Genomic DNA, 13,260 nt, shown 5'->3' with positions numbered 1-13,260 from the left:
AATTTTAAAACCACAGGACAAAATGACAAGATTCAGAGTTCTTAATTAGCTAATAAAACTGTTCACATTCCTCTTCACAATCCACCTACATCTCTTGTGTGTGTGAGAGTGTGTGTGTGTGTGTGTGTGTGTGTGTGTGTGTGTGTGAATACCTGTTTAAATAAAAAAATAGCTTTGACATTTGTAGGTAATGGATGACAATTAGACATTAAAATTCAATGAATACATAAAACTAAAGCAAAGAAATCTGGAACATATAATAAAAACATAATACCCTAGCATTCAACTTCTGTCCACGCCTTCTTTGCTTAGCCTTGATGTAGTGGGAGTCTGCAGAATTCTGTCAGCAGTTTTCATCTATTGCAGCTTTCACTCCTCTCTGTTGGTGTTTACATACACTCCCCAGCCTCCTCCACATGTCATTGATGCACAAATCTTCTTCTCCAAGACTAAATCATGACTTGAGCTCCAACTGTTCCTTCTAAAAACCTATTGAAAATCACTCTATAAAACATCTCAAAGATACCTTATAGTCAATATATCAAAAAGCATTCTTATCAGCTCTCTCCTTCCCCAGCAGTGACCTTTCCTTTTTGTGTCATAGTTTTTTATGAATGGTATCATTATGTAATCATTCAGAAAATCTAAAGAGCAGACAGTTTCACTGAATGGTAGCTCTCTTTTATCTTCATAAGCAATTCTTCTTTAGTATTTGCAAAAGCAGTAATTCTATATGCACATTTCATTCATTAATTCATAGGAACATATGTCGTTTGCACATAAATTTCAGGTATGATTCTAGGTGCTCACATTACAGCATTATGAGCTTATATTTTAGTGGGAACAGAGAGAAGATAAACTGATAAATAATCAATTTAATTAAAATCTATACTATATATGAAGATTCCTTTTAATAGTATATTCTTAAGTCTTTTATAAAATGTAGCATGAAGAAGATTACCACTATACTTTCTTCAAAGGTGACGGCATTGTGAGAGCAAAAATACTTTTTTAGGGATCAGGAAGATGTCCCTGAAGAAATGATGTAGAGCCAGAATGATAAGAAAGATTTAAAGCAATTTTTAATGAACATAAGTTAAATTGTTTAAGAGTGGAGGAATAAGCAATTCACTTATCCTTCTGTTAACTCAATTTCCTTATCTTTCAAATGGTTTTATAACAACTGTGTGACTGTGAGAATCAAAGATATTAATGCCCATTAAGTGTATCAAAAATATGTGGCATGTGTATTAATTCATTATATTTAATTTATTACCAATATTGTTATTTTATTATACAATATGTAAAAAGCACTATGCACAGTATTACAAAAAATAAAAAAACTTGTACAGGAGCTATACTTGTGTGTGTTGTGTGCATAATTTCAGTGGTTATCTTTCTCTAAGATGAAAAGATTTACGTATTCTTGCTTTCTTTAATGCTTCTTTGAGTATGTCACAAAGGAATTTTAATTAGACAATCAGAACACTCTAGTCTTCATAGTCAGAAGCATGATAGTCTAAAAGCAAGACAAGCACAGATAATTCCCTAGAAATAATTTTTTAAATTACTAAAATGGTGTTTCTAAGGTTTCATATTAAATCATATGGGCCAAAACGTTTGTGTATGTGTGTGTTTTTGTGTGTGTGTGCATGTGTATTCAATCCTGTATCATCTGTTCTGCTATTGAAATAAGAGCCTAGCTTAAGGTTCTTTTTTAAAAAAATAATGGTTATGTTTCTAGCCTGTCCATCCATTGGTCTCCCTGTCCATTGTATTAAAGGCCTGGAAGAATTTATTTATAGCCATAATCTTTTCTTTGGATAATAGCTAAACCTAATAGTGTATCATTGGTACAACCCTGGCAGTCTATCTTTCTGATTCCTCAGGGTAGCTATCCCCTGTACCTCATCACTCCATTGGACCTCTAAACAGACATCATCCTTAAAATCCCATTTGTACCATTTGGATCAGGTCAGGAAGAGTAATAGCTCTAATCTTCCTGGAGTGATATTATTAATCTTGAGCAGGTGAGCTCCAAGGTACTTTCTCTAACCTATACATTTAGAAAGCAGAAGCTTTAGGGCTGTAATGAATAAAGCTAAAATGTAAGCCTGAAGCATAAGGGGAAATGATTGTAAGATCAAGCTGTCCTTTAGGTTTGCGCTTAAACCTTGTTTACTCTGTTAAATCAAGAGCTTTAAGAAAACTAAAAAGAGGTAATGAATGGGCTTTCCATCTTAAGATAATCAGAATATTATTCTATTATTAGCATTATTTATTTTTTTCTCTAACAGAGTCTGTGTAAAAATCACAGCTAAATAAAATTTAGTCTAATATTCTAAGTAAATTTCAATGGCTTTCTGGAGCATTTGTTGTTAATTTGTTCATAAAACTGTATCTATAATTGACAAAAACTAACTCATTTACAGATCACAATTAAAAGCGAAATTCCTTATTTTTTCTCTTCTCCATTTTGTTCATAAATCACCTGCTTGATGATCTAAATCAATTTCTCCTGCATAGAATAGAAAGAGATGTGTCACCCTTCCATTATACATACTCATGTAGGATTTAATTCAAGTTTTAATTTTTGCTAAATCCTGTATTCACCTTCACTAGAAAATCTTTATTTTTAACCACCTTTCAGTGAGTCATAAGAGGATAGGAGTTTGGAGCAAATACAGATATACAAATGTTTCAAAGTTTCAAAGTACTTCTTTTGACTACATGTATAAATATTTAAAAGCAATACATTTTTTTAACCTAGGTGGTATTTTTTCTAATTAGTAAAATGCACAGGATTATTTTGCTTATAGACGGAAATGCATTAGTACATCTCCTGATTCACTAATTCTACTATCAGATTTTTATAAGTTAGACGTTATGATGGTTATGCACATTTTGTAAATTGTAAAAAAACTTTAAAACTTAGGCTCTTTATTTTGTTTTGCTTGAGTATAGATGGATTGACTTTTAAAACGCCAAATAATTCAATATGTTTCACACAATATTTGTTGTAATGATCATGATCTACTGCATACGTTTGCTTCTCTATAGCTTAGTTTATTTGTAAAATGAAGATCATAACATGTATGCATTTTAAGAAACACATGTTGCAACACATTAAATTGAAGATATTACGCTAAGTGCTTTGCATGAATCTTTTTATCAACCCTATAGGCATTGTTTTACATATAAGGAAACTGAGGCACAGAGAAGTTAAGTAACTTTCCAAGCTTATAAAGCTATCAAGTAGTAAACGTTCAAATCCAGAAAGTATAACTTCAAGTCCCAAGTGTTTGAAGCTATGACATTTTGCTGCTTTTTCTCTACCAAATAAAGATTTTAAAAATAAATGATTTCATCGAACAGTGCTCAGAATATTGAAACTGCCTATATAAGTGTGAGCTACTATAATTCTTGTCATAATTATTGTGATGTTTTTATTTAACCAACAGTTTGCTCAGACCTACTCTGTGTCACACATTATGCTAGTATTATTGCAATGTTTGGTATTATTACTAGGTCCAATTTGCAGAAGGGAAAATGAAAGCTCTGAGAATTTAAATTGGTCAAATGCAAACAGCAGGAGGCAGGCTTAGAATGAAACTTTTAAATTACAATAATGCAGGTTTAAAAGTTCAAAACTAGATTTGTCTAATAATTTTATAATATCAATGACCTTGAAATAAAGCTAGGTACTTTTAACCATTTCAGAAGACTAGAATATAATTTTAAAATCTTCAAAGCAGAGAAGTGGTATAATTAAAGCAAAGAAGGTCCATGAATAACAGATTAAAAATACACATTTTGGCCGGGCGCGGTGGCTCAAGCCTGTAATCCCAGCACTTTGGGAGGCCGAGGCGGGTGGATCACGAGGTCAAGAGATCGAGACCATCCTGGTCAACATGGTGAAACCCCGTCTCTACTAAAAATACAAAAAAAAAAAAAATTAGCTGGGCATGGTGGCGCGTGCCTGTAATCCCAGCGACTCAGGAGGCTGGGGCAGGAGAATTGCCTGAACCCGGGAGGCGGAGGTTGCGGTGAGCCGAGATCGCGCCATTGCACTCCAGCCTGGGTAACAAGAGCGAAACTCCGTCTCAAAAAAAAAAAAAAAAAATATACACATTTTATCCCAAATATATTAAGACATAGATATTATTTTGAAAAAGAAACTGGTTAGAATTATAATCACAAAGATAAAATATTTAATTTGTGGAAAATGTCATGTGTGTTATAGCAAAGGAAACCTAAAATAGTTTAGGGGAAGGCAGAAACATGAAGGATAAAACACGACAATCATTTCCCTCTGGCACACCTTCTTATGAGAAGAGAACAAGTGGCTTCAATAAGTACTGTTGACCCTAGAAAAACACAGGCTCAAAGCTTGCAGGTCTGCTGATATATGGATTTTCTTCCACCACTGCCAGCCTTGCAACAGCAAGAGCAGCCTCTCCTCTTCCTTTATTTCTTAATCCAATTAACCTGAAGAAAATGAGGATGAAGACCTTTATGATGATCAACTTCCATTTAATGAAGAGTAAATATAACTTCTCTTCCTTATGAGTTTCTTTTTCTAAAATTAGTAAATTACATTTGACTAAATAAATTTGAGTGCATACTTGTTTTATACTTCTCCATCGCCTATTTTATTTCAAATTTTAATTTAATTTCAATTTTTATTTCAGATAGAGAGGGTACATATGCAGGTTTGGTATATTGCATCTAAGTAGTAAGTATAGTACCTAATAGGTAGTTTTTCAACCCAGGCCCCACTTCCTTTCTCCCTGCTCTAGTGGTCAGCAGTGTCTGACCATGTTTATGCCCATGTGTGATCAATGTTTAGCAACAACTTTTTTTTTAAGTTTGAGGGTACATGTCCAGGTTTTTAAAAAATTTAATTTAAGTTCTGGGATACATGTGCAGAATGTACAGGTTTGTTACATAGGCAAACATGTGCCATGGTGGTTTGCTATACCTATCAACTCGTCATAATATGTTAAGCCCTGCATGGATTAGCAACAATGTATAAGTGAGACCATGTGGTATTTTATTTTTTGGTTCTAAATTTGTTCACTTAGGATTGTGGTCTCCAATTCCATCCATGTTGCTATAAAGGCCATGATTTCACTCATTTTTATGGCTGTGTAGTATTCCATGCTGTACATGTACCACATCTTCTTTATTCAGTCCACTGTTGATGGGCACCTGAGAGATTCCATTTCTTTGTTATTATTAATAGTGCTGCAATGAACGGATGAGTCCATCAGTCTTTTCGTATAATAATCTATTTTCCTTTGAGTATATACCCAGTATTGGGGTTTCTGGCTCAAATCATATTTTAAGTTTTTTGAGAAATCTTGAAACTGCTTATTACAGTGTCTAAACTAATGAACTTTTCCACCGAGAGTGGGAATGTAAGCACTTTCTTTTCTCTGTAGCTTCACCAGAATCTTTTTTTTTTTTTTTTGAATTTTTAATAATGGCCATTCTGAATGGTATGAGATGGTTTCTCACTGTTTTTTTTATTTGCATTTCTCTAATAATTAAATGATGGTGAGCATGGTTTTATACATATGTTGGCCTGTGTATCTTCATTTGAGAAGTCTCTGTTCATTTCCTGTGCCCAGTTTTTAATGTGGTTATTTATTTTTTGTTTAATTTATTAAGTTCTTTGAAGATTCTGTATATTAGATCTTTGTTGTATGCATAGTTTGTGAATATTTGCTCCCATTCTGTAGGTTTTCTATTTTTTTCTATTGTTAGTTTATTTTGCTTTATAGAAGCTATTTAGTTTAATTAGGTCCCACTTGTCAAGTTTTGTTTGTGTTCAAATTGCTCTTGGGGACTCAATAAATAATTATTTGCCAAGGTCAATGTTAAAAATGCTGTTCCCTTGTTTTTCTTCTAGAATTTCTTTAGTTTGAAGTCTCATATTTAAATATTTTTATGTTTTAAATTAGTATATGGTGAAAGGTAAGTGTGTAGTTTTATTCGTCTGCATATGGCTAGCCAGTTATCTCAGCACCATTTGTTGAATAGGGAGTCCTTTCCCCATTGCTTGTTTTTTTGGCCTTGTCAAAGGTCAGGTGGTTGTAGGTGTGTGCCTTTATTTCTGAGGTTTCTATTCTGTTCCATTGGTCTATGTGTCTGTTTTTGTACCAGTACCATGATGTTTTGCTTACTATAGCCTTATAACATAGTTTGATTTGGGGCAATGTGATAACTCTGGCTTTATCCTTTTTGCTTATTGTTGCTTTGGCTATTAGATATCTTTTTTGGTTCTATATGAATTTTAGAATAGTTTTTTTCTACTTTTGTGAAAAATGACATTGGCATTTTTATAGGAATAGCATTGTTATCTGTAAATTGCTTTTGGAAGTCTGGTCATTTTAACAATATTGATTCTTCCAATCTATGAGCATGGAATGTTTTCCCGTTTACTTTTGCCATCTCTGATTTCTTTCAGTAGTGCTTTGTAGCCTTGAATCAAATGGATTCATTGTTGAATTCTGCCAGATATACAAACAAGAAATGGTACCGATCCTACCGAAACTATTCTAAAACACTGAGGAGGAGAGGCTCCTTTCTAACTCATTGTATGAGGCCAGCATCACTGTAATACTAAAATTTGGCAGAGATACATTAAAAAAAAAGGAAACCAAGCCAATATTTCTGATGAACATAGACAAAAGTCGTCAACAAAATACTAGCTGGACTGAATCCAGCTGCACATCAAAAAGTTAACACAGTAAAATCAAACTTCATTCCTGGGATGCAAGCCTGGCTCAACATGCAAAATAAATGTGATTTGCCACAATCAGAGAATTAACAGAAAAAAAAAAAAAAACGAAAAGAAGAAAAGAGATCATATCAGTTGATGCAGAAAAATCTTTTGATAAAATTGAACATCACTTAATGATAAAAAGCTGTCAGCAGACTAGGCATTGAAAGAACATACCTCAAATAATAAGAGCTATCTGTTACAAAACCCACAGCCAACATTATATTGAATGGGCAAAAGCTAGAGCCATTCTTCTTCAGAACTGGAACAAGACAAGGATGCCCACTCTCACCAGTCCTATTCAACATGGTACTGAAGGTCTTAGGCAGAACAATGAGTCAAGATAAACAAAGAAAAGGCATTCAATTAGGAAAAGAAGCCAAACTATTTCTCTTCACTGATGATATGATTATATTACTTAGATAATCCTGAAGACTCCACCAAAAAACTAAATACTTAGAAATACAGCTAATCAAGGAGGTGAAAGGACTTTATGATATTCTTAATAGCATTTTATTTATCTAGACTACTTTATTGTAAGAACACAGTGTATAAAACAAATAAAATATAATACATGTGGGCCAGGCAGTGTGGCTTACACTTGTGATCCCAGGACTTTGGAAGACTGAGGCAGGAGGATCACTTGAGATCACAACTTCGAGATCAGCCTAGCCAACATGGTGAAATCCAGTCTTTATTAAAAATACAAAAATTAGCCAGGCATTGTGTCTATAATCCCAGCTACCTGGGAGGTGGAGGTTTCAGTGAGCCAAGATGGCAACATTGGACTCCAGTCTGGGTAACAGAACAAGATTCCGTCTCAAATATAACATATAACATTCACATATAACATATGTGTTAATTGACAGTTTATGTTATCAGTAAGTCATCGGATCAACTATAGGCTATTGATTGTTTGGTCTTTGACAAGCCAAAAATTATATATAGATTTTCAAATGCACAGGGGTCAGTGCTGCTAACCCCATGTTGTTCAAGGGTGAACTTATATTTATTATTTTTACAACTCGCAGAATTCAAATAAAAATGAAGGTGGTTTGGAGTGCTTAGACAAAGTTTCTATGTCCCTGTTTAAAAAAGCGTATCTTCTGAGCTTAACCTGTTTGTATTTATTGTGTTACATTTGGATTTATTTCTACCAAGTAACATTATGTCTCATAATTGGTTATATTTTATTTCTTGTTATATATCATCCTTTGGATTTACTGTAGTTTCTTTTCTTTTTTTTTTATTGCATTTTAGGTTTTGGGGTATATGTGAAGAACCTGTAACATTGTTGCACAGGTACACACATGGCAGTGTGTTTTGCTGCCTTCCTCCCCATCACCTATATCTGGCATTTCTCCCCATGTTATTCCCCCCAACTCCCCACCCCCTGCTGTCCCTCCGCTAGTTTCCTCCCCCCAGAACCCAGTGTGTGATGTTCCCCTCCATGTGTCCATGTGTTCTCATTGTTCAACACCCACCTATGAGTGAGAATATGTGGTGTTTGATTTCCTGTTCTTGTGTCAGTTTGCTGAGAATGATGGTTTCCAGGTTCATCCATGTCCCTACAAAGGACATGAACTCATTGTTTTTGGCTGCAGAGCATTCCATGGTGTATATGTGCCACATTTTCCCTGTCCAGTCTATCATCAATGGGCATTTGGGTTGGTTCCAAGTCTTTGCTATTATAAACAGTGCTGCATGTGTCCTTATAATAGAACGATTTATAATCCTTTGGATATATACCCAGTAATGGGATTGCTGGGTAAAATGGAATTTCTATTGCTAGGTCCTTGAGGAATCGCCACACTGTCTTCCACAATGGTTGAACTAATTTACATTCCCACCAACAGTGTAAAAGTGTTCCTATTTCTCCACATCCTCTCCAGCATCTGTTGTCTCCAGATTTTTTAATGATTGCCATTCTAACTGGCGTGAGATGGTATCTCAATGTAGTTTTGATTTGCATTTCTCTAATGACCAGTAATCATGAGCATTTTTTCATATGTTTCTTGGCCTCGTATATGTCTTCTTTTGTAAAGTGTCTGTTCATATCCTTCGCCCACTTTTGAATGGGCTTTTTTTTTTCTTGTAAATCTATTTTAGTTCTTCATAGATCCTGGATATTAGCCCTTTGTCAGATGAGTAGATTGCAAAAATGTTTTCCCATTCTGTTGGTTGCCAATTCATTCTAATGACTGTTTCTTTTGCTGTGCAGAAGCTGTGGTTTATTTTCAAATAATGTTCTCCCTACTGGTTTTAAAATTACACACTTTATGATATTCTTTAAAAATTTCTCTTGGGCTTCTATAATGCATATTTTATGTAATTAGGCTTAAAGTTCAGAAATACTTCTAACTTTATTTCTGAAAACATTTCAAAACATTTCTACCCCATTCACCTACCCCTAGCTTGAATGTTCCTGTTGTTCACTATTTTTAATCTGTTTAATAACATCATGTGCTGCAACATATGTGTTTTATTGAATAATGATATAGAAAGAGAAAAATGCACAAATCTTAATGTTTTTAGCATTGTGGACAATGCAAAGCAAGCATATTTATATAAGCAGTATACAGAAGCCCCACTATGAGGTCTATATCCTGCATTTTATTTTGAACTTGACACATCATTATTATTTTATAAGTTGATAAAGATTGTCTAGACTCTAGTCATTTCCTGTTTAAGTATTTTCCTTCTCCAGTTACTAGGAACTATCTGTGGAAATTTTAATCAGAGAAATATGCTAACTTTCCCATTATTTTTTTTTCTGCTTCTTATATCTTTCTTTTTTTTTTCTTTACAAATTCTACTCTTACAGCATTTATACTGTTACACTGTTAAAAACTTTTAAAGAAAGTAAATTCATTACTACCATAAAATTATAAAATGATTATATCAAAGATTTTATTTAAGGTGTTAACTCAGTAAGGTATTAAAAACTAGTTCATAGGAGAATTTAACACATATTCAAAGAAAATTAAAAAGTGCTTAGAAGAATTTACTAATTGACACACAACTGGCCAATATACACAGGGCAATAATAAATTTTACCCCCAAACCTATTTGCATTTCTATGAAGTAACTTTCATTTCTAATAGTTAACACTAATTTACAGTTATACAAAAGCTTAAAGGTGATGAAAGAGGCTAATTATCTGGAAAGTGTGCTAGACAGGACACCCAGTGATCATTTTTACTCATTTCAACGACTTTTAAATTTATCCTGACATTATGTCGTAAGCAGAAAATGTTTAAAAAGAAATGTCAAATGAAAGAAAAAGAGGAAGGAGGAGGAGGAAAGGAGGAGAAGAAATAGTAAGACAATGGTTGCCAATTAAGTCTGCAATAATAAATGCAAATGCATTAGTTAGGTTCACAAATACCCCAAAAATACCCAAACAACAGCACACAAAATGAGAGTTTAAAGGTAGATTGTTATATAAGATTTTAAAAATCCAGCTGTATGCAGTTTACAAGAAAAATACCTAAATCTAAAGAACTCAAACAAAATGAAGGATGAAGTTTGAAGACTAAACTATAATAAACCATGAAAACCCTAACAAAAAAAATTAGACAGTTAAATTGATTCCTGAAAAAACAGACTATAAATGTAATAAGTAGTTTAAATAGAGAGATAAAGAATAAAAAATGTTTAACCAGGATTGAATAACAATTTAAAAGTTTCTGGTAAAACACTTTTGACCTACATGAAGTAGAAATTATTGGGGTTAGGGCCAAGATGGCTGACTAGAAGCAGCTAGTGTGCACTGCTGTCATGGAGAGGAGACAGTGGTGAGTAAACCGTAGTTCCTTAACTGGAACATCCTGTTAAGGAGCCAATAAAGAAGAACAAGACAGGACCCACCCATCTGGGGTTAGCATGGAACCACAGTAGGCTCCCCTCCACAGGGCAATGCTGACTGTGTGAGAGCCCCCAGGAACCCACACTTGTACCATGAACCTTTCCAATCTTGGGCTCAAGAGATTCCTCATGACACCTCCCCTCTGGGGCCTCCAGACTGACACAGAGAGCTGTGTGGCTTCTGAGTAGAGCCTCCACTCAGGCACATGTGGATTTCCAGGGGCCTTGGACCACTGGGCATCCTGGCACCAGTGGCTACAGCTCCAACAATAGTAAAGACCGGGCCCCCTCCCCTCTCCTCAGAATAGGGGCTGGATCCATGAGACTAAGGAGTGGACAGACTGTAGGCCTCACCTCCACTGCATGTCACTAAACAGGGCCCACCAACCTAGGACCATGATGGCCGCCCCAGCCCAACCTGAGCTCTTGAGCTGGGAGCAGCCCTGCATTTCCCTGAGGTGGAGCTCCAGAAAGGACCAGGAGGCCTCCCAGTTTTCCTATTCTGCAGTCCCTGTACCTGTCACCCTCAGGCTTGGGAGGGAGTGAAATTATTAAAGACTAGTGTGGGCCCACAGCACAAAACAGTTGTCTTACAAAAAAAATGGACTGTTTTCCACAAGTTTCCCTGCCACCACTACTCCTCAATGGGCAGGACCTCCCAACCTGTAACCTGAGCCACCCCAGTCCCATCTGGGATCTCTAGCCAGTAGCAGCTCTGTACTTGCCTGAGATAGAGCTCCCAGTGGTCGCAGGAAGGTCCACCATATTTATTGCTCCATAGCTCCAATCCCTACTACCCTCAGCCTTGAGAGGGAACACAGTGATTAAGGACTACGGTGGACCCCAGCACAGAACAGCCACCTTATGGAAAAGTGGCTAAATAGTTTTCCACATGTGTCCCTGCAATTGTTACTCCTCATGGGGCAAGGCCTCTAAATCTGGGCCTCCAGTGTAGCTACCCTGACACTGCCTGAGCTCTTCAGTCAGTAGCAGCTTTTGTTTCTTTGGGGGGAACATCCCAGAGACAGCCCACAGCCCTTTCCCCCCTTGCAGGTACAATGGTACCTGCCCTTACTGCCCTTGGGTGGAGGAAAAAACAAAGGGCTTGGACATGTCACTGGCACCTTCAGCATACCCACAGCCTTCACACACAGAGGAGCCCAGTCTATCTTTCCTATGAGCCCCGATCCCTACTCCACACCAGGCAGCACCCTTGGGTTCACAGAGCAAGGTGATGCCCTACTCCTGACTGAGCATTCCCACTGGGAGCGGCTCTGTGTTTCCCTGGGGGTAGAATTTCCAGACACTACTGACGGTGCCTCTGTCAATGCCACTGCAGCAGTTCTGCCCTTGCTGCTTTCAGACTGGAGAAGGAACAAAGAGCCTAAAGGCTTTACTCAGGCCTTCTGCATGCCACACTTACCGTACAAAGAAAGGCCCAGTCTCTCTTCTCTGTGAGCCTCCAACCCCCTGTCCTTCACCAAGTAGGACCCCCGGGTTGGGCCACAGCACAGCCCCCTCAACCTCTGGCTGAACATTCCTACTGGCAGTGGCTCTGCATTTCTTTGGGGTGGAGCTCCCAGAAGCAACTGAAAGCCCTTCTGCTACTACCATTGCAATGGTACTTCCTTTGCTTCATTTAGACTGGGGAAGGAACAAAGACCCTGCACGCTGTACTCACACCTGCAGCATGTCACAGCTACTTAAGGAGAAGAGGCCAGTCTGTCTTCCCCATGAGCCCCTCGCCACTCAGCTCATTACCAGGCAGGGACCCTGGCTTGGGATCACAACATAGCTGTCTCACACCATCTCTGCATTTCCCTGAGGCACAGCCCAAAGCGATAAGTAGAAGGCCTTCTGCCACTGCCACTGTCAAGTTCCCTGAACATGCTGCCCCAGGCTGGGGAGGAAACATAAATCCTAAGTTCTTCCTAGGGCTGCAGTGTGCAGCCCAGGAGTGCCAAGCCAAGATCTGCAGCCAGCACTCAGGTGGTCAAGGAGCCCACATCATCAGGGTACTGAGGAGCAAGTCTGCAAATGCAAGAAAATATACAGAAGCCACATGGTTGAGCACGAGGCTACCTACTAGCCAAACTGGAACCAGACAACAATACACACTATCACCACTTTTATTCAACACAGTATTGGAAGTTTCAGAAAAAACAATCCAGCATGAGGAAGAAATAAAAGGCATCCAAACATAAAAAGAGGAAGTCAAACTATCTCAGTTTACATATGGTTTGATTCTATACCTAGAAAACCCTGTAGTTTCTGCCAAGTGTTAAATCAGGAATGTAGTCCCATTCACAATAGCCAGAAAAGATAAAATACCTGGGAAGAAAGTTAATCAAGGTGGTGAAAGAACTCTGCAATGAGAATTGCAAAAACATTGCTGAAAGAAATCAAAGATGACACAAACAAATGAAAAACCATTCCATGCAGGTGAAAAGGAAAAGTCAATATTGTCAAAATGTCCATAGTGCCCAAAACAATTTATAGATTCAATGCTATTTCTATCAAATTACCAGTAACATTTTTTAAAATTAAGAAAATTTTATTTTTAAATTCATATGTAATAATAAAAGACCCTAAATAGCCAAAGCAGT

The 13,260-nt window shown here is 36.8% G+C and overlaps 1 long non-coding RNA gene across 1 annotated transcript; it reads right to left on the bottom strand.

The window, feature by feature from the left end:
• Nucleotides 1-4,483: 4,483 nt before the first annotated feature.
• Nucleotides 4,484-13,191, bottom strand: LOC116561301. The gene is made up of 3 exons (XR_004273385.1): nucleotides 13,180-13,191; nucleotides 5,429-5,438; nucleotides 4,484-4,553 (listed from the first exon to the last, which is right to left on the bottom strand). It is a non-coding gene; the product is annotated as an uncharacterized LOC116561301 (long non-coding RNA).
• Between the last annotated feature and the right edge of the window lie 69 nt (nucleotides 13,192-13,260).

This window comes from Sapajus apella, unplaced genomic scaffold (genome assembly GCF_009761245.1).
Source record: "Sapajus apella isolate SASKATOON/1434 unplaced genomic scaffold, GSC_monkey_1.0 scaffold29, whole genome shotgun sequence".
Classification (NCBI taxonomy): domain Eukaryota; kingdom Metazoa; phylum Chordata; class Mammalia; order Primates; family Cebidae; genus Sapajus; species Sapajus apella.
This window is presented reverse-complemented; position numbering and strand designations above follow the sequence as displayed.